This window comes from Quercus robur, chromosome 4 (assembly GCF_932294415.1).
Source record: "Quercus robur chromosome 4, dhQueRobu3.1, whole genome shotgun sequence".
Lineage (NCBI taxonomy): Eukaryota > Viridiplantae > Streptophyta > Magnoliopsida > Fagales > Fagaceae > Quercus > Quercus robur.
Genome location: NC_065537.1, coordinates 19,892,864 through 19,915,318, shown reverse-complemented (window position 1 = coordinate 19,915,318; position 22,455 = coordinate 19,892,864). Strand labels below are relative to the sequence as shown.

Below are 22,455 nucleotides of genomic sequence, written 5' to 3'. Positions count from 1 at the left end.
TCGACTACAAAGTGTATTGGTAATCAAACTTATGAATAATGATATGTTTGATTACCAAATTCACTCGAGATTCTGGATCATTCCATATAATCCGTACGATGTCGTTGCTTTGGTCAATATTGATTACCAAATTCGTTGAGTTTCTGTGTCGCGTCTTTGACTCTTTTGTCCCTTTTAACTTTCTTTTTACCCTAATAAACGGCGATTTTCTTTAATCCCATTCTCTTTAATATAAAATTTTATTTATTTTTATTCTATATAGTCACTTTAAGAATTACACGTCATATTATTTATTTTAAACTCTATTTCATTATAAAATATCAAATTTTCTTGATTTTTTATTTTTCTTTACATACATCAACTACTATCCACTCTTATTTTCATCCTTGGGATAAATAAACAAAGAATAAAAAATTAAATGTGAAATAAATAGTGCTTGTGTAAATTTAAATAACTATATTTACACATCTTTAACTTGACTGATATGACTGATTTTGTAGCTTAAATGTGTAAAATTGAGCCATTTATCTATTGTTTGATGCAAATGCTCTAAAAAGAATTTTTTTTTTTTTTTTTAGAAGTACTACGTCCACAACATTTTCATAATACTTTTACAAAAAATCCAAAGTGGTAAGTTGTTATTGGTTCAAATTTGAATTCACCACTTAAATTATTTTTTGCCCACCAATAACAACTTGCCACTTAAAATTTGTTGTAAAAGTATTGTAGATATAACATTTCTCTCTTTTTACTCAGTACAACTATAGATACTATAAGTTTTACTACATTGCATTTACAAACTGATATATCATCAATCATAAAGAGACGATTTAAATATTCATTTGTGAGGAAGTTGATGCCCGCCAATCACATTGATAATATTATCAATTTGTAAGCATTATGTTTAGCATTTTTCCTTTTTAATTTATTTTGCAGCTTTAAGTATTATTCTCTCTTTTCTAGTACATCCATGTAGTAGTAGTATAGAACATTGGTAGCAATTAGGTCCTAAGTTTTCCTGTCCTAGGGTTTTTCCGAAAATCCTAACAGTTAGCGAAAGTCAGTGCCCACCCTAGTACTACAAAACGTGGGGGCCTTAGGCCGCATTTTTTAAGCCATGGCTATAAAAAACGCGGCCCAAGATAGACTGAAGCCGCGTTTCATAAAAATGGGGCCATAGACGGGCTCTTAGGCCGCGTTTTTTAAGCGGGGCCATAGACGGGTTCTTAGGCCGCGTTTTTTTCAGCTAAAAACGCGGCCTAAGGACCTCCGTATTTTATTTTTTGGCAAACTTCTTTTTTTTTTTTTCTTTTCCTTAACTGTGGCCGCATTTTAAAAACGGGGCCATAGACGGGTTCTTAGGCCGCGTTTTTGAAGCGGGGCCATAGACGGGTTCTTAGGCCGCGTTTTTTTCAACTAAAAACGCGGCCTAAGGACCTCCGTATTTTATTTTTTGGCAAACTTCTTTTTCTTTTTTTTTTTCTTTTCCTTAACTGTGGCCGCATTTTAAAAACGGGGCCATAGATGGGTTCTTAGGCCGCGTTTTTTAAGCGGGGCCATAGACGGGTTCTTAGGCCGTGTTTTTTTTCAGCTAAAAACGCGGCCTAAGGACCTCCGTATTTTATTTTTTGGCAAACTTTTTTTTTTTTTTTAAATAGAAAACTTAAACATTTTCAACCCTAGCCTCCATCTCTCAAGCCCGTTCGCACATCAGCCTCCATCTCTCAAGCCCTCACCCTCCATCTCCGATCTCAAGCCCTCACACCCCACCGTTATGCTTTTGTACTTTCATCATCGGATTCTGAATCACCTTTAACAAGAAGCTATTCTCAGAGACTCATATCCGATTCTGCAAGGTACGATCTTCTATTGCTTTTCATTTTCATTGCATTTTTTTCTATAGATTCACTCAGATTCTATGTTCAGATTTTGCTTTGGTTTGAGTTTTTTTTTTTTTTATTATAATTTTTTTTTTAATTTTTATGTTTATTCGAATGGGTTTGAAATTCTATAGCTCAATTCGTTAGCTTTGTGGTGGAATTTTAGCCTTGTTGGAGGTGGTGCAGAAGTTGAAGATCGGAATTTCACTACTTGGTCGGCTTTGCCAAATCGCATTTTTCGATTTCATGAAGTGGGTGGAGGTGACAATTTTGAGGTTGGTTCTCTGATCTTTTATGTTATGAGATTTTAATTTGGTTTGTTGGAGTTTTGCTATGCAATCTGGATTAACATGCACACTTTTTTTTTTCTTTGTTCTGTTTGGCAAAATTCATGTTTGTTGGGATAAAGATAGTTTTTTCCCCTTCTGTGTAAGTCATTTTGAAATTTGTTCTCTTTCTTTGATTAGATCAAGTCTTTGTAGTTGCGTATTATGATTATTTGAAGTATTTAAGGTTCAGTGAATAAATGTCCAAAGTATAACATTTCATTGGTCATTAGGTGTTTGATAATGGTTTACAAGGATTAGTTGTTGTGTTGGATGCCTTCGGTTTTGCTTTTTCTTTTTGGAGCTTATTTGCTTATGTATAGTGTTTTAAAGCCTTATAGATTTATCCACTTTCAGCGAATCAACAAATAAGCCAAACCAGAAGTGCGTTTGAATGCGCTCTGTTGATTGTATATTAGTTGAAAGGATTGTAGAAAAAGAGGGGGATTTTTTTTTTAATAAAATTTTTGGGTGTGGAGCCTGCCAAAATAAGCTGAAAAGGCTGGCTTTTCTCTGGGCTTGCTAAAAAAACTCTCAGAATAATGTTGTGCAGCAAGTTCCCACTGAAATATGCGTTCACATTTACTTGCTTGCTTGAAGACTCGGGTTAGTGCCAATTGCAAATCATGTTGTAATCTAACACTAGTAGAAATATGCCCACCTGTTTGACACCTAAACAAGTAACAATAAAATTTGTTCATTGTTATTTAATGTTGGCTTCAGTTGCGTCATTCTTTCTGATGTAATTGTAGTTTGCACTCTTTTTTTTTTTTTTTTTGTCCAATCTCACTAATATACTGCTGTATTATCAAAGTAGAATAAAAAACAACTTGTATTAATTAATGTAACATATACATGTATGAGACCGTTATAATATTGTGGATAGATATGATACTTTCTGGATTTCAAGTATGGATTTATCCTTTTTTAAAGATACATTCTTGAATAATTATCATAATGCTTGTTTATAAGAATTTGCGTGTGTAAACAGTTGAATAAAACAAGGGGACTTTATTCTGGTTCATTAATAGTTACACTGTAACCAAGCTCACTGTTTCTAGTGGCATTGGACTTTGATATAGTATGGAGTGGAAGTGTACTGTACTTTGCTTCCTTTTATCATCTAAAATAGTAGGTGCAGATTATTTATCTCATTTGCGTTTTTGTAGTTGTTGAAATATCTGGTAGGAAGGAGGAAAAGGGTGAGGCAATTGATGAGGACTGAATCTGGTCTCAAAGTCCAGCAACTAGACATTCTGCAACAAGCATTAAAGCTCACTGCAAACAGGTTTGTATTTTTTTTTTTTTTTTTGAAATGTTTTTTATTAAGCTTTATTTTGTTGTTTCATTTCACCTCCATCACCAGTCCATCACAATAATATTAATGCATTTATTCTCTTTGTCAAGAACTAGATTTTAGACTCCTGTGAAACTCATGGCTCAATCTCCTTATTACCAAAACCCAATCTCCTTATTTAGGATTAATATCCATATCCATTAGCAGCCAAAGGTGGTAATGTTCGCAGATGGAGTATTGCTATTGCCATTGAATGATATTCCCATAGAATTAAGAAACAAAATTATGAGAGAGGGGAAAAAAAAAATTTAAATAGGCAAGATAAATAGTGAAGGGGGCTGATATTTATTCTAAGAGTTATATACTAGTCTTTTATCAGTGTCATGATATTTTATTTTCTAATTTGTAGTAATATAGTTTATTGATTAATTTAGAATAAAAGAAGAATTTTATCATATCTTTAAAAAAATAATTAAAATTTTATAGACCAATACAGAGAAGATATGACTTATTGCTCAAATTAGAATTATGCATAAGCTTGCCATCCTGTTATCAGCATCACCCCATGTTGATCTATTTACAGATGCAGATTTTGTATCAGCAACACCCCATGTAGATAAGGGACCAAGTTCTCAAACTCAGGTCAGACACCCTTTCGGCTTAATTTATAAAAATATATTTTTTATGTAGAAAATGCTCAAAAAAATTTATTTTACAGTTTTTATATGTAAAGTAGCCTTGTACACCTTGATAATTGAGTTTATTGTTTCCAATAGTACTACTTTGGTTTGGAATTTGGGCAGAATAATTACGTGGTATGGATCTTCATGTCAGTTTCTTTTCCTTATACTTGAGTTTAGTGTAGTTTCTATTAATCAGCTTAAAAGCCAATTATTTGAAATGGTCTTTAGTTCCTTTGACACTGTAAATTTCCAATAATTGGTGAATCTACTGTCATTTTCATTTGGTGTACTTGAAATGGTTAACTTGCACCTGAGGGCAAATTGAAGGTGTTTTTTTGCTGCAAACAATTAACTGTAGCCTTAAATTACTGATAATAACTGTAAATTTACTTTTACTCATCACAAAAAAAATACTGATTATAACTTTATTTTGGGATTCCTTGTGAGTGAAGCTCTAGTGGAACGAGCACTTACTAATATGGGTATTTTCATTCTGTGTGTCTCTTGATGACTAATGCAGTCATTCTATCCAATTCGTACTGTTTATTACACCAAAACAATGTCCTTTTGGAAATATATATATATATATATATATATATAAAAGACTAAAGCTAAAACTAAAGATATAATTGGACAAACTAAATGGAAAGATTAAATTGAAAACACATTAAAATTAAATAACTGAAATGAAAGAGAAAAATGATACTTAAATGATTGAATTGAAAATAAATTAAACTTAAGAGTCTTAGACTAAGTAAATTGTAATTTAATTAAAACAGCAATCTCATAAGCGAAAAGAGTTCACTATATTGTTTGTTAAGGATGGGAAGTAAATTGTTTGGTAAGGATGTAAAGTACCTTCCCAGATGGCAAACTAATTCTTACCGAGCTTCTTCTTTTCTTTTTTTTTTTTCTTTTTTTTATTTATTAATTCTTGGAGCTAGGTATCAACAACCAACATTAATTCGTTCTTATCTTCATTCCTGAAGCAAAATAATAACCCCCAGTTGTATTGTATCACTCTAGGCATATAAAGGGGAGGCCCACAGCCACACCACACTTTCAATGTCTGCTTCTATCAACTTGTCCTCCCACTTTGGTCATGGAGCCAAAATAAAAGTTTTAAATTAACTATGATTTGTTTTAGAAGAAAATTAATGGTCAGTGAGCTATGTATCAAAGTGCATTTTTGTTCCTAAGTTATCAATTGTTTTAATTTAGTCTTTAAAATTTTAAAATTGAATGACAATTGCTAATTTGAGGTCAAAAATATGATTTTGGACCCTTAATAATTATTAGCCCTATATGAGAACAGTAATTGCTAATGTGATACACATTTACTACATATGTGTCCTTAAATCACAAAATTCTGGTAAAAAAAAAAAAAACACAAGATAAATAGAAATATTTAAATATTGATTTTGGAAGACTAGCATAGAGCCTAAGGATGAAACTGAAATCTAATGGCATAATTCATAGACTAATTATATTTTAATTAAATAAATGAAACTAGGGATACTTAATCTAGGATGGAGGAGATCATGATTAAACATAGACATATTGAAGTTTGCGTATTTTTTTCAAAGACCATCCATGGTGATTTATTGAATGAAAATATTTTATCTCGCTTTGTGGGATGGATTAGATACTAATCAAGAAACTTGGCATGTCAAATTTTATAGTCCTCACCACAAATTTTATCTAAAGTGCACTGTGAGTTAATTGCCCTCCTTTCTTGCATTTTATCTTTGCAAGAGATATTACTATGTATGTACTTTCAAAGTTTTTATAATAAATGTGAGACTAATGCAAGATTAAAACTGTTTAATGAGGGCTTGGTTTGTGGTGACTGTACTAGAAAACAGGTGTGGAGGTCCTTAAGGCATCTGGGCTAGGAAAAAGAAAAAAAGAAAAAAAAAGGGCTATAGCCGCGTTTTTAAACACAGCTATAGCTTTCACCTATAGTTGTCAACAAGGGTCCTATGGCCACACTTTTCAAACGCGACCCAAGACTAGGACCTATGGCCACGTTTAAAACGTGGCCATAGGTCCTGGTCTTAGGCCGCGTTTAAAACGCGGCCCAAGACCACAACCTTAGGCCGCGTTTAAAACGCGGCCTAAGACTAGACCCTTAGGCCACGTTTTCAACGGGGCTATAGGACCTGGTCTTGGGCCGCGGTTAAAAAGTGCGGCCATAGGACCGTCAGTCCTATAGTCACAGGTTTTAGGCCACATTAGAAAGCACGGCCTAAAAAAACGCGGCTATAGGCTATAGCCACGTTTTTTTGACATATAGCTGCGTTTTAAAAACGTGGCCATAGAACCTTTTTTTTGTAGTGTAGAGGTTGGGATTTTGGTTTCCTCGTTCTCTAAACAAGGAACGTAGTTGGGAGTACATCAATTATTGCCATGGAGTCCTTGTCCGAGAAGTGGGAAAAGTTTTCACTATCAGAGCATGAGGGAAACTAGTATTTGGTCCAGGAGGATAAGACTAGGAAGGATACTATTTGGCAGCCCGCTTCTTCACCAGTCAAGTTCTAAGTATGGAACATTCAAACTTCTGTAGCGCACTCAGAAGGGATTTGAAGTAAGGGATATGGGAAATCATAGGGCCTTGTTTGAGTTCTCTGACCAGTTGGATGTTAACCGAGTTCTGAAGGGAGAACCTTGGTCCTTTGATAAATACCTGGTGGCCCTTAAAAGATTTTCGAAGCACACTGATGTGAAAAGTTTGGTTTTCAACAAGACCAACTTTTGGGTGCAAGTTCACAATCTGCCGATTGGAAGTTTTTCTATGGTTGTAGCGAAGGACATTGCGTTGATTGTAGGTGTGGTTGATGAGAGAGAGATTGATGTACAGGATGGAGAGGGATGCAATTTTTTATGAGTCCAAATCACTGTCAACCCATCAATTCCGTTATGTAGAGGTAGAAAGATTGCTTGAAGGGACGGTTCAGCGAGTTGGGTTAATTTTAAGTACGAACAACTCCAAAACATATGCTATTGGTGCGGACTTCTCACACACCATGATAAGGATTGCTCTTCAAAGATGAAAAGGAGAGGAACCACGCAGGTAGATGAGAAGCAATTCAACTCATGGTTAAGGGTGTAAACACTCGATTTTGCATCCATAATTTAATCTTGGAAGATGACTAGAGTGACCATTCATATACCCAACATTTAGAGTTTCATTACATTAATTCATTCATTTATTCATTGCATATCATAAAAAGGATCTAGTGGTCTCGACGGTATGTCCGATTTCCAAATCGGACCATTGGATTGAAAGATATCACATAATCAAGTTTTCACAGTCTGCATGCATATTGTTTGGGTGGAACCGATCACGCATGATTAGTTTAATTAATTCTGATTGGTTAGACAATTAAAATTAATTAAATAATTTTGTGATTAGTTGTTGGTTAGTGTCCAAAATGGGCCTGCTTCCATGGGAATAAAAAGGATAATCAGATAACAAAGAAGTTGTGGATAATCAATTCTTTTTAGAATATTTATCACTTTAAAGACCTAAATATCAAGAAAAATGAGTTAATTTTTAGAATATGGATTAAAAATGGGTCTAGGTATGATTCCAGGCTAAAAAATTCTCAGAAAGGGAGTCCAAATTGGATCAAAACTCAAACGCGGACTTGGCACCTAAGTGGGCCATTCGGCACTCTTGAAGTGTTAATCGGCACATGGCAAGTACCAATCGGCACTTCCCAAATGTCGATTGGCCCAAATTTTTGGTCTAGCTCGGTGACTTCTTGATTAAGATAAAACCTATCTTTTTCGACTTTTTAGATATAAGGACGCATTTCAATTCATATCTGATCTTATTCAACATCCCAACCTCTATAAATAGAGGAAACAAATCAGAATTAGGGGCTTTTCTCTTCTGACTTTTCAATTCCCCTTACGTTAAAGACGTTCTAGAGGCTTTTGCTTTAGGAACTTTTTTTTTTGTAAGCAAAGTATTTTAGACCTTAAAGAAGTGAATAAACTTCTTTGATTTCTAAAATATTCATTCATTAGAAGAGAAAGCTCATGCAAGAGGTATTCTGTTTTTCTTTCTTTCTTTTCCTGTTAAGCGTGTTTTTGTGTTGATGCATGAATATGATTAGCACGTTTTATTATAACTTGTTCTTAATATACAATTGCCATGATTAGATGCTTTAGGTGATTGTTTATTTCAATTCTTTCTCTTTGACTTCAAAATCTATAATGACTGATCTGTATTTTCTTTAAATATAGATCTGATTTTCTTTGTTATAAAATTGCAAATTTTGAAATTCAAAAGAAGGGATTGAAAGTTAGGTTAAAGTTTTTTTTAATATGTGATGCATGCATAATAAATTTTCTCTCATGAATGGAATCTTACTTCAAAACTCCTTTTTATTTGTTTCCAACAACAAATCTAGTTTTTCATAAACCATTTTTTTTTTACTTTGCACAAAACAAATCTAATTTTTCTTTCACAAACCAAAAATCATTTTTTCTTTTTAACTTTTAAAACAAATATGAGTTTTCTTGATAAAATTTTTTTTTTTACCTTTTTTTTAAAAACAGATCTGATTTTTCTTGATAAAATCTTTCTTTTTACCAATTTTTAAAGACAGATCTAACTTTTTTACAAACCAATTCTTTTTTTTTTTTTAATTTTCAAAACAGATTTGAATTTTCTTTAAAAGAGAACATCATTCATAAAACAAATTTATTTAAGTTAATTTTTGTCAAGTGTCTGTCACATGTGTTCAACATGTCATTCGACATCATGCAAAAAGGGTATATTGGTCATTAGAGTCTAGAAGACCAGACTCTGTCTGGGGGGAATGGGTGTCTAACACCTTCCTATTCTGTAACCTAGCCCCCAAGATTAGGATTTTTGGATAGGTCGATTAGTGTTTTGTCTTTTAATTTTGGTAGATTGTAACTAGGACCAAAACTTTGTATTCTTTTGCATAGATTGTAACTAGGACCCAAAGCCTTGTAAGGCTAATTTACCAAAGTTGTACTTTTCTTTATTCAATCAATGACAATGAAGTATTTTGATCATGTAATTTGTATTTATTTTTTCTTATTTTTTGGTATAAAAAATAAGTGGCGACTCCATACCACTTACCCAAAAAGAGAGGTTCCCTTAAAAGCACCAAAATCTCTTTTTTGAGAGCAGCCAAGTTCATGGTCTCTCACAAAGGGCAAGCACTTCAAATTCGTCACGGCATACAATTATCCGAGTTACTGGGTTTAAGGAGGAGGAGGGAGAGTATGATAGTTTCACTGCATCAGATGATGATGAATTAGACGTGGACAAGGCTAGTGCTTCTCCGTTGGTCTCGGCACTGAATTCAGACACTTTCATAAAGCAAGTTGTGGCTAGGATAAAACGAAGGGGGTCCAGGGAAGATGCTTCTGTGAGTGACAAGGGGCAGATTCGTGAGAAGAGTGTTGCACTTGTGGGTTTTGAGCCAAAGCCTTCATATGTGCTTGAGGATGCTCCTACTTAAGTAGGAGTAGGTATACCTGAGAGTAGTATTTCAGCATTATCTACACAAGAACAGTTGGAGATCATTGACAGGGACCTATCAAAGTTTGATTAGATTGAGAATGGAGTTCCAATGGATGACCCATCTTTGAAAACTAACTTGGGAGGGGTTCATATGTCTCCAATGGTGGCTGGTCCAACACAATTCTTGAAGAATTTTTTTACCCCCAACAGTTCAAATTCTCTGTTTTCAATGGGAAGTAAAGCTGAGTCTATTTGAGCTACTGGTTCGAGAGGTGCTCATAGACAAAGGGTATCACTGAAAATCAAGGATGTGCATGGAACTCTATTGGTGAAAAGGGTGACCTAAGAATCTGATGAGGAGATAGAGGATTTGGAAGGTAGTAGAAAAAGGAAGGCAGTGTATCAAGCTAATTCATCGGTGGAGGCTAGTGAACAGCCTTGCCAACAACAATGAAACTCTTAGCATGGAACTGCAAGGGACTTGGGAACCGACCTGCAGTTCAAGAGCTTGTTGATATTGTACGAGCACAAGATCCTCTAGTAGTTTTTTTGTCTGAAACATGGTCAGATAGGGAACAGATGGTTAGGATAAAGGAAAGGTTAGCTTTTGATGATTTTTTTGTTGTCTCGAATGATGGTTAGGGTGGTGGATTAGCTTTGCTTTGGAGAGGGGGTGTTCAAGTATGGGTGAACAGTTTCTAGAAATATCACATTGACTCCATTATAGATGGGAATTCAGAGAATGCTTGGCAGTTAAGTGGATTTTATGGGGAGCTGGATACTAATCACAAAACTGAAGGTTGGAATATGCTCCATATGCTTAATTCAAAACCTAAACTTCCTTGGGCTTTTTTTTGGGGGTTTAATGAATTGCTGGAGGTAAAGAATAAAAAGGGGGGGGGGGGGGTTGCTCTGAAAGCTCATAGTCAAATGCAATTGTTCAGAGATGTGTTGGATCAGTGTGGGTTTATGGATTTAGGGTACTTAGGGCCATATTTTACTTAGCATGGTCGGCGTTGAAATGAATTGATTTGGGACAGGTTAGATCAGGGGGTGGCTAATTATGATTGGTTGGCAAAATTTCCCACAACTAGAATTCGACATTTGCATTGCTTTACCTCTGATCATCACCCGATTGTTTTAGCTCATAATTCAAATGGCGATGTTCAGAAATGGGGAAGGAAACCTTTTAGGTTTGAGGTGATGTGGTTGACAGATCTGAGGTGTAGGGACATTGTCACAAAAGCTTGAGATTGCACTACTAAGGATACTCCTATGTTTGTTGCCACAAAAAAATTGAAGAAGTACAAAAGGATGTTGAATGCTTGGGACTGAGACCATTTTGAAAGTGTGAAGGACAATATAAAGAAGCTAAAAGAACAATTGTGGAAGGTAGAGATAGATTTGGTCAGATCTGGGAGATATATGAAGGTGGCTCAAATCAAATTTGAGTTATTAGTCTTGTATGATAAGGAAAAGAAGATGTGGCATTAGTGCTCTTGTATTCAGTGGCTGCAAAGTAGGGATAAAAATACGAAATTTTTTCAAGGGACAGCCACTCAAAGGAAGAGGAAAAACTTCATCAAGGGATTAAAGGATGATAATGGAGTTTGGCATGAAGATGTGGACAAGGTTTCGAGTTTGCTGAATGAATACTACTCTAAGTTATTCTCATCTTCAATTCCTCATGATTTTGAGCTTATCCTAGATGGGGTTGATACAGTGGTAACTGAGGAGACGAGGACAAATTTGGCTTGTCCTTACACTTCAAATGAGGTGGATGTTGCTATCAAGGAGATGGCGCCTTTGAAGGCTCCAAGGCCGGATGGTATGCCTCCATTGTTTTATCAAACATACTGGTTGGATGTGGGAATGGATGTTCACCAAGCGGTTTTGTTTGGCATAAACTCAAGTGCTACTTGAAATCTATTAATCATACTTTCATTACTCTGATTCCAAAAGTTAATAATCCGAAAAAGATCTCTGATTTTCGGCCTATCAGTTTATGTGATGTGATATGTAAGATTGTCAGTAAGGTAATTGCCAATCGCCTTAAGCCTTTGCTTAATTCTATTATTTCAAAAACTTAAAGTGCTTTTACTGCTGATAGATTGATTATTAACAATATCTTGATAGCTTTTGAATCACTACACCATATGAAGACTAATTGCATAGGAAAAAAGGGTTTTATGGCTCTAAAGCTGGATATGAGTAAAGCCTATAATCGGGTGGAGTTGATTCTCTTTGAGAAAATTCTTTTAAAGATGGGTTTTCAGGATTCTTGGGTGGCTTTAATTATGGAGTGTATCCACACTATGTCTTATTCAATCCTTGTAAATGGAGAGCCGAAGGATTTGATTTCCCTTTCTAGGGGCTTAAGGCAAGGCGATCCCTTCTCCCTATATTTATTTTTGTTTTGTGCAGAAGGGTTGAATGCCATTTTTAGGAAGGCAGCCATGGAGGGAGAGATTAAGGGTTTTTTCCCTTTATAGAAATGGACCTAAACTTACTTACCTATTTTTTGCAGATGATTGTCTTATCTTTTACAGATATACATTGGAGGAATGCCATAAAATTCAGTCGTTGTTGTATTTCTATGAAGTGGCATTGGGTCAGATGATAAATAAAGAGAAAACTATGCTATTTTTTAGCAGAAATACTGATGCACAAACGCAGGATGCTATCAAGTAGTCCTTCAATGTCCCAACTATACAACACTATGAAAAATATCTGGGGCATCCTTCCTTTATTGGAAGAGAAAAGAAGATTTGTTTTACTAAGGTGAAAGAACGGATATGGGCAAGGATGCAAGGTTGGAAGGAAAAGCTTTTGTCCCAAGCTGGAAAGGGGGTTATGATCAAGGCTGTAATTCAATCCATTCCTACTTACTCGATGAGTGTTTTTAAAATGCCGGTCAGTCTGTGTAAGGAAATCGAAACAATGATTCATAAGTTTTGGTGGGGCTAAGGTGATTCAAAAAAGATCCATTAGGTGAAATGGAGCTCCTTGTGTTCATCAAAATCAGTTGGTGTGATGGGTTTTTGAGATATCCAAAAATTTAATAATGCTTTATTGGACAAATAGGTGTGGAGATTGATTTACCAAAAAGACACTTTGCTCTACAAGGTTTTTAGTGCGAAATACTTCCCTCATGGGAGTATTATGGAAGCTCCTGTTCCTAAAAAGTGTTCTTATGCTTGGCAGACTATTTTACAAGCTCAGGAGGTCATTGAGAAGTGTGCTATTTGGCAAATGGGCAGTGGGCAAGGGATTGACGTGTGGAAGAACCGGTGGCTCCCGGACCCGACCTATAACAAAATTGTGTCCCCAAAGGGCGAGTACTCTGTATCTCGGGTTAGTGAATTGTTTTACCCGAACACAAGGACATGGGATCCTGGCAAGCTTGAGGAGACATTCTACCCGTGGGAAGCTGAGTTGGTGAGTCGGATTCAGGTGGGTGAAGGTAGTTTTGAGGACCTCCTGGTCTGGCCTCTGACTGTTGATGTTTCCTATAGTGTTTGTTAAGAATATAAAGTGTGAGAAAGACTGAATAGTTTGTATATTGATGTGTATAAAATAATGTACAATAAAGAGCCTTATATAGGCTAGATATGTGTGCAGTACAAGTAAAAGGAGTAAACTACAAGTACAGTATACTGGGCTAAGCCCAATGGGCTAAACTAGTCTAAGCTATACACTAACATCCCCCCTCAAACTCGAGGTGGCAAGGAGGAAGCCAACTGGAGTTTGGATATAAGATCTCGAAGACGACCAGGCGGGTGAGTCTTGGTAAAGATATCAGCAGGCTAGTCAGCAGAAGAGATGGAGAATAACTTGAGATTTCCTTTCTTAAGATGCTGTCGAGTGATGTGGCAGTCGATCTCAATATGCTTAGTGCGTTCATGGAAGACATCATTATGAGCAATGTAGATAGCACTACGATTGTCACAATAAAGAGGAGTGGCAATGGGCTGTAGAGCATCCATGTCAGCCAATAGCCAGCGAAGCCAAACAAGCTCACAAGTGGTGTCGGCAAGGGCACGATACTCAGCCTCAGTACTGGAATGGGAAACCACATCCTGCTTCTTGCTACGCCACGAGACCAGAGAAGTACCTAACAGGAAACAGAAACCTGTGATAGAGCATCGATCAGTCGGATCACCTGCCCAGTCAGCATCTGAATAAGCATGAAGCTCGAGAGAAGATCGAGAGGAGTAATGCAGACCATGATAAAGTGTGCCTTTGACATATCGGAGAATCCGAAGAACAGCAGCATAGTGGACAGAACGAGGTGCATCCATGAACTTACTAACCATACCCACGGCATGTGAAATATCCGGACGTGTAACAGTGAGATAGTTCAAACTGCCAACCAACTGACGATAGCGAGTAGCATCGGATATAGGTTCACCGTCCAAGGGTGTAAGCTTAGCATTGTATTCCAAAGGAGTGGAAACAGTCTTGTTATCAGTGACACCGGCTTTGGAGAGAAGATCAGAAGCATATTTAGCTTGGGAAAGATAGTATCCATCAGAGGATGAGGTAACCTCAAGCCCAAGAAAATAGCTGAGAGTGCCCAGATCTTTCATCTCAAAATGCTGACTAAGGAAATTCTGAAGAGAGCGGATACCTGCAGAATCATCTCCAGTAATAATCATATCATCAACATAAAGGAGAATAAGAGTGATACCAGCAGAGGATCGTCGAACAAAGAGAGCAGTGTCATGAGGACTCGAAGTGAAACCCTGCTGAGCAACAACTGAGCTAAACTTCTCAAACCAAGCTTGAGGAGCCTACTTGAGGCCATAAAGAGCACGGCGAAGGCGGCAAACTTGATTGCCTGAGTGTGGATAGCCAGGGGGTGGTTGCATGTACACTTCTTCATGGAGGTCTCCATTGAGGAAAGCATTCTTCACATCCATTTGATAAAGAGGCCAACGGCGAACAGCAGCCACAGCAATGAGACATCTAACAGATGTAAGACGAGCAACAGGAGCAAATGTTTCCTCATAGTCAATACCATACTCCTGAGTAAAGCCCTTGGCAACTAGGCGAGCCTTGTATCGTTCAACAGATCCATCAGCCTTGGTCTTGATCTTGTAAACCCACCTACAACCTACTACAGACTGACCAGGAGGCAAATCAACCATATCCCAAGTGTGATTCTTATGAAGGGCATCTAGTTCTTCATTCATAGCTTGCTGCCAAAGGGGGTCAGTATGAGCCTCACGATAGGTGTGAGGTTCATAGAGAGTGGCAAGAGCAAAAGAGCAATGATAATCGGTGAGATAAGGAGGAGGAATGCTTACCCGAGTGGAACAACGAAGTTCAGGACCAATAGGAGACTCAGGAGAGGGTGGTGCCACAGGATCCAAGACAGGCGGGTCATATGCCGGAGACAGAGCCGGAGAGGAGTCGTCTGGAGAGGCAGTCGATGCTGAAGAATCCTCCACAAGATCAGGATAGAGAGGGAGGAAAAGATCAGTAAAAATGGGAGACTCTGAGGAAGAAGATGTAGGAAACTGCTGAAGACTCGTGAAAGGATGATGTTCCCAAAACTCAACATGACGGAAGACACGAAGGCGATGAGAAATGGGATCATAGCAGCGAAACCCTTTTTGAGACACACCATAACCAAGGAAACAACAAAGACGAGTACGAGGTTGGAGCTTTGTTCGTTCATGAGGAGGAAGAGAGACAAAGCAAGCACAACCAAAAACCCGAAGAGAGGAGTAGTCAGGAGTTTGACCATAGAGAAGCTCAAATGGTGATTTGTTGTGTGTAGTTGGTGAAGGAATATGATTAATGGTGTGCACAGCAGTGAGAGCGGCCTCACCCCAAAAGCGCTCAGGAAGAGAGGTAGAAATGAGAAGGGTGCGGACAACATCAAGAATGTGACGATGTTTTCGTTCTGCACGACCATTTTGTTGAGAGGTGTAAGGACAAGACCGCTGAGGAAGAGTACCATGTCTGTCTAAAAAGGATAGGAAAGATTTATCATTATATTCTTGAGCATTATCTGATCGAAAGACTTTAACGGTGCGATTGAACTGTGTTTCAATCATTTTATGAAATGTTTGGTAAATAGACACAAGTTCAAACCTATGGTGAAGCAGATAAATCCAAGTATACCAAGAGAAATCATCCACAAATATGACAAAATATTTAGATCCCCCCTCAGTGGAAACAGGTGCAGGACCCCAAATATCAGAATGTATAAGATCAAAAGGGGCAGAAGAAAAAGAGTCACTTTTATTAAAGGGCAATTTTGTTTGTTTTCAAAAATGACAGGAAGTACAATTAAATTTTTGAAACTGAACTGAACCTAAATGATCTTGAGAAGCTAATAATTGAAGACGAGATAAGGATGGATGACCAAGACGAGCATGCCATAGATCAGGTGAGGAGGTAGCAGTGGTAGCAGCTGCAGAAACAACTTGTGAAGGAATCTTCAAGTCATGAACCTCAAACATGCGACCAACCTTACGACCTGTCCCAAGCACTTGACCCGTTCGGGGATCCTGCACATCCACACCATGATTAGTAAATAGAAGATCTACGCCTAATTCGCAAAGTTGACCAACAGAAAGCAAATTGAGGGATAACTTTGGAATATGAAAAGTGTCACTAAGGGATAAACAAGGAGAAGAGATTGTTCCTTTATGACTAACAGGCATAGGAGTTCCATCAGTAGTGTAAATGGTGATTGGATGTTCTAAGGGTGCCTTATCAGAAAATTGGGATTCATCAGGAGTCATATGGTTACAACATGCAGTATCAAAAAACCAAGGTTGTTTACCTGAGGTGACAGAAAGGGCAGTGGAAGTGCGGGATAAAACCTGTTGAACAACTGCCTCAATATCAGCCGTAGTAAGTGAGGAAGCCAAAGATGGACCTGTAGAAACTGATGGATCTGAAGGACATACAGCAGCTGCCTGAGGAAGAGAAGCTTTATTCTGCTCTTGCACAAATTTCTGTAGCTTACGACAAACAGAGATGTCATGGCCTCTAGCACGGCAAAACTTGCAGTGAGTACCTTTGGAAGACTGAGAGGTGGGACACCCGAAGTTTATTCGCGGAGGAGCAGTGAATGCAACAATGGGAGGCTATGGTGAGGGTGTAGCCAAGACATGATCAGATGATGTCATGTGATAAGTAGGCCGACGATTCTCCTCAGAAATGAGCTCCTTTACTGCAGCATCAAGAGAAGGAGTAGGAGACCGGCTAAGTAGAGAAGCCCTAGTAGGCTCAAAATCCTCACGTAAACCCATCATGAAGTGCATAAATCTACGGCGATCCCGATATTTGACAAAGAGCTCAATGTCCTTAGAACACACCAGTGGAGGATCTGCAGCAGAGAGTTGTTCCCACATAGTAGAAGTCTGAGAATAAAAATCAGAAATAGACTGACCTGTCTCTTGGCGCATTTGATAAAGCTTTGATTCAATGTGAAACTCCAAGCTTGAATCATTAGTGCAGTTATAACGATCGGCCAAAAATTTCCAAGCAGCCTCAGTAGTTTCAAGACGAGGAAGAAGATTATGAATGAAGGGAATAGAGGTATTGATAAACCAAGATAAGATCTTACTCTGAATACTCTCCCATTCCTCTAGACGTTCTTCATAATCATCTGTTGTAACAGCAGTCTTGGAAGACTCTTCAGCAGCTGTGGCTTTGGACTTAGGGTCTGGTACTGGCTTAGGAATTGAACCAGTCACATATCTCCACAGTTTACGACCCTTGAGAAAGACGGTCATATTCTGAGACCATGCATGATAGCTAGTAGGACCATCCAACATGATGGTGATAGGACGTATGATATCTCGTTCACTTTGTTGAGCCATAATGAAGAAAATGACCAAAAAGTGAGATTTAGATACCTCAAATGCAGAAACGGAGCCCAAAATCAGAATCTACGCGAAAAACTGAGCAAGACAGGTCTTATTGAAAAATTTTGACTTGGTCAACGGTCAAAGTCAAAGTCAACGGTCAAAGTCAACGGTCAAGTCAACGGCTGACGTGTGCTGACGTGGCAGTGTGACGTCACACTAGGGCTGACGTGGCAGTTCGCGAAACGATGCTAGCGCGTGTGGCGCGTGTGGCGCGTGGGGCGCGTGGGAGGACGTCTGGTCTGGCGCGTGGGGCGCGTGTGTGAGAGTGGCGGCGCGTGGAGGCGCGTGGGGCGCGTGCTCGTGAGGCAGAAACTTCAGGCGGCGCGTGGCAGCACGTGTGAAGTGGTTTCTGGCCGTTCTTGGTTGGGTTTTGCTCGGGATTGTCTGTTCTGTCACTCAATGCCTTTGCTTTGACAGTTGGATGAGCAGAACAATAAGATCCGAGAGTTGCTGGGACTGTGGGCGTGACGGCGATGACTCGCTTCTGTCAGTGGCTACTGGATGAAGGCGAGGGCAGCGGAAGAACGCCGGAGATGTCCACAGGAACCAGAAAGTCAGAGGAATGGCTCTGATACCATGTTAAGAATATAAAGTGTGAGAAAGACTGAATAGTTTGTATATTGATGTGTATAAAATAATGTACAATAGAGAGCCTTATATAGGCTAGATATGTGTGCAGTACAAGTAAAAGGAGTAAACTACAAGTACAGTATACTGGGCTAAGCCCAATGGGCTAAACTAGTCTAAGCTATACACTAACAGTGTTCAAGGTGCTTACCGATTCCTAGCCTCAGCAGAAACTAGCTCACAAACAAGCTCTTCCTTAGGTTTAGAGCAACAGAGTTTGTGGAAAAAAATATGGAAAATCTAGGCCCCAAATAAGAAAAAAAACATTTCATTTGGCGTGTGGCGAAAGCTTCACTTCTGACAAAACAAAATCTGCGAGCTCGACACATACCCATTGATGAAACCTATGATCTTTACGAGGAACATCAGGAGACGTTGCTGCATAGTCTTTGGCTATGTGATCAAGCTCAATTTGTGTGGAAATCTGATCCGAGTGTTGCTTCTTTGTTCCAGAAACCATATCGGTCGTTTGTTGACTTGCTTGAGGCGGTGATGTAAAGGGGTTCTCATTTTCGAGTTGCTTTGTTCTGCACCACAACTTGGAGCTTATGGCAGCGCCGCAATAGGCTTAGGGAGAAGTAGCCCTCTTGGAGTCTTCACGAGTTGGGTAATCGAGCTAAGGAATATGTCATGGAATTTCTCAATGCGAATCATCAATCAACTTAGGTTGCCACTTGGCGTGTTCAGGTGAAATGGTCTTTGTCGTCAGAGTCGATACACAAAGGTAACTTTGATGCAGCCTTCTTTGATGCCTCTGGATATGCAAGTATTGGAGTGGTGTTCCATGATTTTCATGGACAAATAATTGCTGCGTTGAGTCACAAAATTCCTCTCGTTCAATCAATTGAGCTGGTAGAGGCCATGGCAGCTCGTTATGCAATGGTATTTGCTAAAGAGCTTAGCTTGTTTGATGTGGAGATAGAGGGGGATTGTTCAAGGGTTATTACTGCCCTGAATATGCCAACGAGGTGTGGAACTTTATTTGGTCATGTGATTGATGATTGTAAGAGTTTAGGGGCGTCTCTTCGGTCTTGCAAGTTTAGTCATGTTCGACGGGAAGGGAATAGGTTAGCTTGTGCTTTAGTTAGGAGAGCAGTTTTATCTGTAGATGCAGATGTAAGGGTAAAATCTCTACCTAGTGATTTTGATAGTGTATTCCAATCAGATTCGGTTCAATAAAATTCTCTTACATTTTTCTAAAAAAAAATAGTAGTAATATGACCAATATCAAAAAGGAGTTCTTAGAAATTAATTAGGTTTTTTTTTTTTTTTTTGTATAATATCCTATAAAATTATATTAAAATAAAATAAGCATCCTACTAAATTGAAATATAATAAAATAAATAACTTAACATATATAGTCGTTCTTTTATTTTCGGAATTTTCATTCAAATTAATTCGTAATATACGCGAATGTATTACTAATGATGCTACATAATTTATAATTATATTTTATTATTTCTTTTGGATAGAAATATTTAAGAAAAAATTATTTGGATTTTAATTTTTAGATTAAATAAATTAAATAGATTATCAAATGGTAATTTTCTATTTAAAAAATTTTATTAATAGATTTAAATTTTATTAATACTAGTTGTCAACCCGTACGATGCACGGGAAAGCTATTGATTATAAGATCTATTGAAATTTAGAAATAAGAAATTGAGTTAATAATATCCATTTTATAGACATTTTGCAAGATAGCATTTTAAAAAAAATAAAATGTCATAATAAAATAAAATACAATGGGAAGAAATATTTAATTTCTATGCTTTCCATAGTTTAGAAATGTTATCTAACATAAATTATTATTGGGTTACCAAGAGAGATTTTTATAAACTGTTAATATTAGACATATGTTGACATATGTGCTTATATTGTCAATAACTCACTGCAAGTGCATAGTTACTGAAACCTACAAAGTAATTCACAATTATTGAATTAGTAAAGTAAAATTCCCAAAAGTTATATATACACACACTTAGAACTAATACCCCATTTGAACACATACATATTGTACAACCAAGTCTTAATTTTCCCATCAACAGCCTTTGAAAATATAAATTGCAAAGATATAAACAAAGACTATGATATGAAGAGAACACCAAGTTTCAAATGTGAGTAGTAATATGACTTTCTCAATTTTGCTTGGTTGTTGATAGGCCAAAAACGAATTGACCCCTTGTGATAAATTAACCAATTAATTTAGCCAAATGAATTAATTAAGTTAATTAACATGCAAACGCGTGGTAGCACAAAAAAATCACCAAATAACTAAATATGCAGCAGAAAATAAATGACATGGTGATTTGTTTATGAATTGGGAAAACCTAATGGCAAAAACCCCACCGGGTGATTTTCAGGTCACTACTCCCGAAATTCCACTATTATCATAACAAACGATTACAAGTAAAGGAATCTCAATACCTTATACCAACCTACAGTTGAACCCTTACTCCAATACCCAATTGGACTTATTCTGTAGTGACAATTTCCCTTTTCGATGCACGGCTCTCAAGTACGTGACTAACAAATGCGCAGATCCCAGTACGCGACTTCAATCACCAACTAAAGAAGGTTGTTGGCTGCAAAGTTCTTCAGTTCATCCCAACAATGAAGATCAAAAAGATGCTTGGTCACAAAACCCTACGGTGCACACATACAATAACTTCTTCACAAGAATGATGAACTAGGGCAAAACTTTGTCTCCAATTACAAATTGCTTTAACAAACTTTGCTCAACACTTGTGCAACTTGTGTACACTTGTGTACACTTTGACGGCCCTTAAAATAATCCTTTTATATTTCTAGGGATAAAAGAAAAGAAGTCCCAAACACATAATCATGGATTCGAGTCAAAACAGAACTAGATTTCTGTTTTTCATAAAGCTCGACAGATAGCTGTCTGTCGAGGTGCTGTCGAGCAGCGGTCAAGCCACGGGGGTGGAACAGCTTTTTAAGCTTGATGGATAGCTAGCTGTCGAGCTTTAATGAACAACACTTCTTTAACTTGAATCTTGGACAGATTTGCATGTCTTCAACACTTGATCTTAAAACACAATTTCTTGAAATATTAAACACATCCTAGATTTACCCAAATACAAGTAAAGTGCGTTTTGTCAAAGAATAAGCCAATTACATAAAATAATGACTTATGTTTCTAACAAGTGAATCACATATGTCCTAACAGTTGTGGTAATAATAATATAGATAATTCAATATATGGAACAATATTAAAATTATAACACCTTATTCCATTATCTTTTATGTTGAATCTAAACAAACAATTAATTAAAATATGGATAGATCATACATACATTACATGTGAGATTGAATGACAATTTTAATCAACCAAAAATCACACCTTTAATTAAGACAAAAAAAAAATCACATGAACCCAAAAAAAAAAAAAAAATATCTCAATAAAGTAAAAGCATATAAAGTAAAGAATTAAGATTTAGTAATAAGTTTTTGATGTAGTTGTCTTGAGACGTTTGCGAAGCATTTGGATTGGTAGACTCTTTTCTGAAGTTTATGTTACTTCTATTTTCTATTACTATTAAGAAGTATTAATCCTAAAATGGTGAAGGAATTTCAAGATTGGCACTCATGATACAAATGATAAAGTTTGGTTTAAAAGAAAACTTTGGTGGCAATATCCATGCTTTACACGTCTGAAATAATGCATGTAATTATAATAATACTTGGTTCATCTCAAGTCATGCTCATGCCAACCACTAACTTCCTTGTTCCGTCCACGGCACCATAGCACAAAGAAAGAACAATATGGCTTCACTTATGATCGACAATATTTTTATCGAACGAATAAAAGGTATGATTTAACTTTAGGCTAAATGACATCCCATTCACATCTTAGCAGTTTAGAACAAAATAACACATTGTTTCGTCTTTCTTCTTCCTCATTGTTGGGAAACTTGTTTTGCTTCAGTTGCCATCTTCTCCTTTGTCGGTTGATGTAGCCATTGACATGATGGTTCACCTCTGCATAGCAAATTGGAATATATGGTTATTGCCTTGATCTAAACCGGTGTAACTTGGCTTTTGAATGTCACCACCACATGATAGAATTATATCACCATGAAATTCTGATAACAAGCCATCATCATACTATTTTCTCTCTCTTCCATAAGATAACTTAATCCTCAATAGCCAAACAGATTTTCCACAATGAAATCATGATTGATACAATCTTATTAAAAAATTGCATCAAGAACCTGCTC

The 22,455-nt window shown here is 37.2% G+C and overlaps 1 long non-coding RNA gene across 1 annotated transcript; it reads left to right on the top strand.

Annotated features, from left to right (window-relative positions):
- Positions 1–1,643: 1,643 nt before the first annotated feature.
- LOC126720809 (uncharacterized) lies at positions 1,644–13,208 on the top strand. The gene is made up of 5 exons (XR_007653693.1): positions 1,644–1,856; positions 2,015–2,155; positions 3,376–3,494; positions 4,087–5,899; positions 12,223–13,208. It is a non-coding gene; the product is annotated as an uncharacterized LOC126720809 (long non-coding RNA).
- Positions 13,209–22,455: the final 9,247 nt, after the last annotated feature.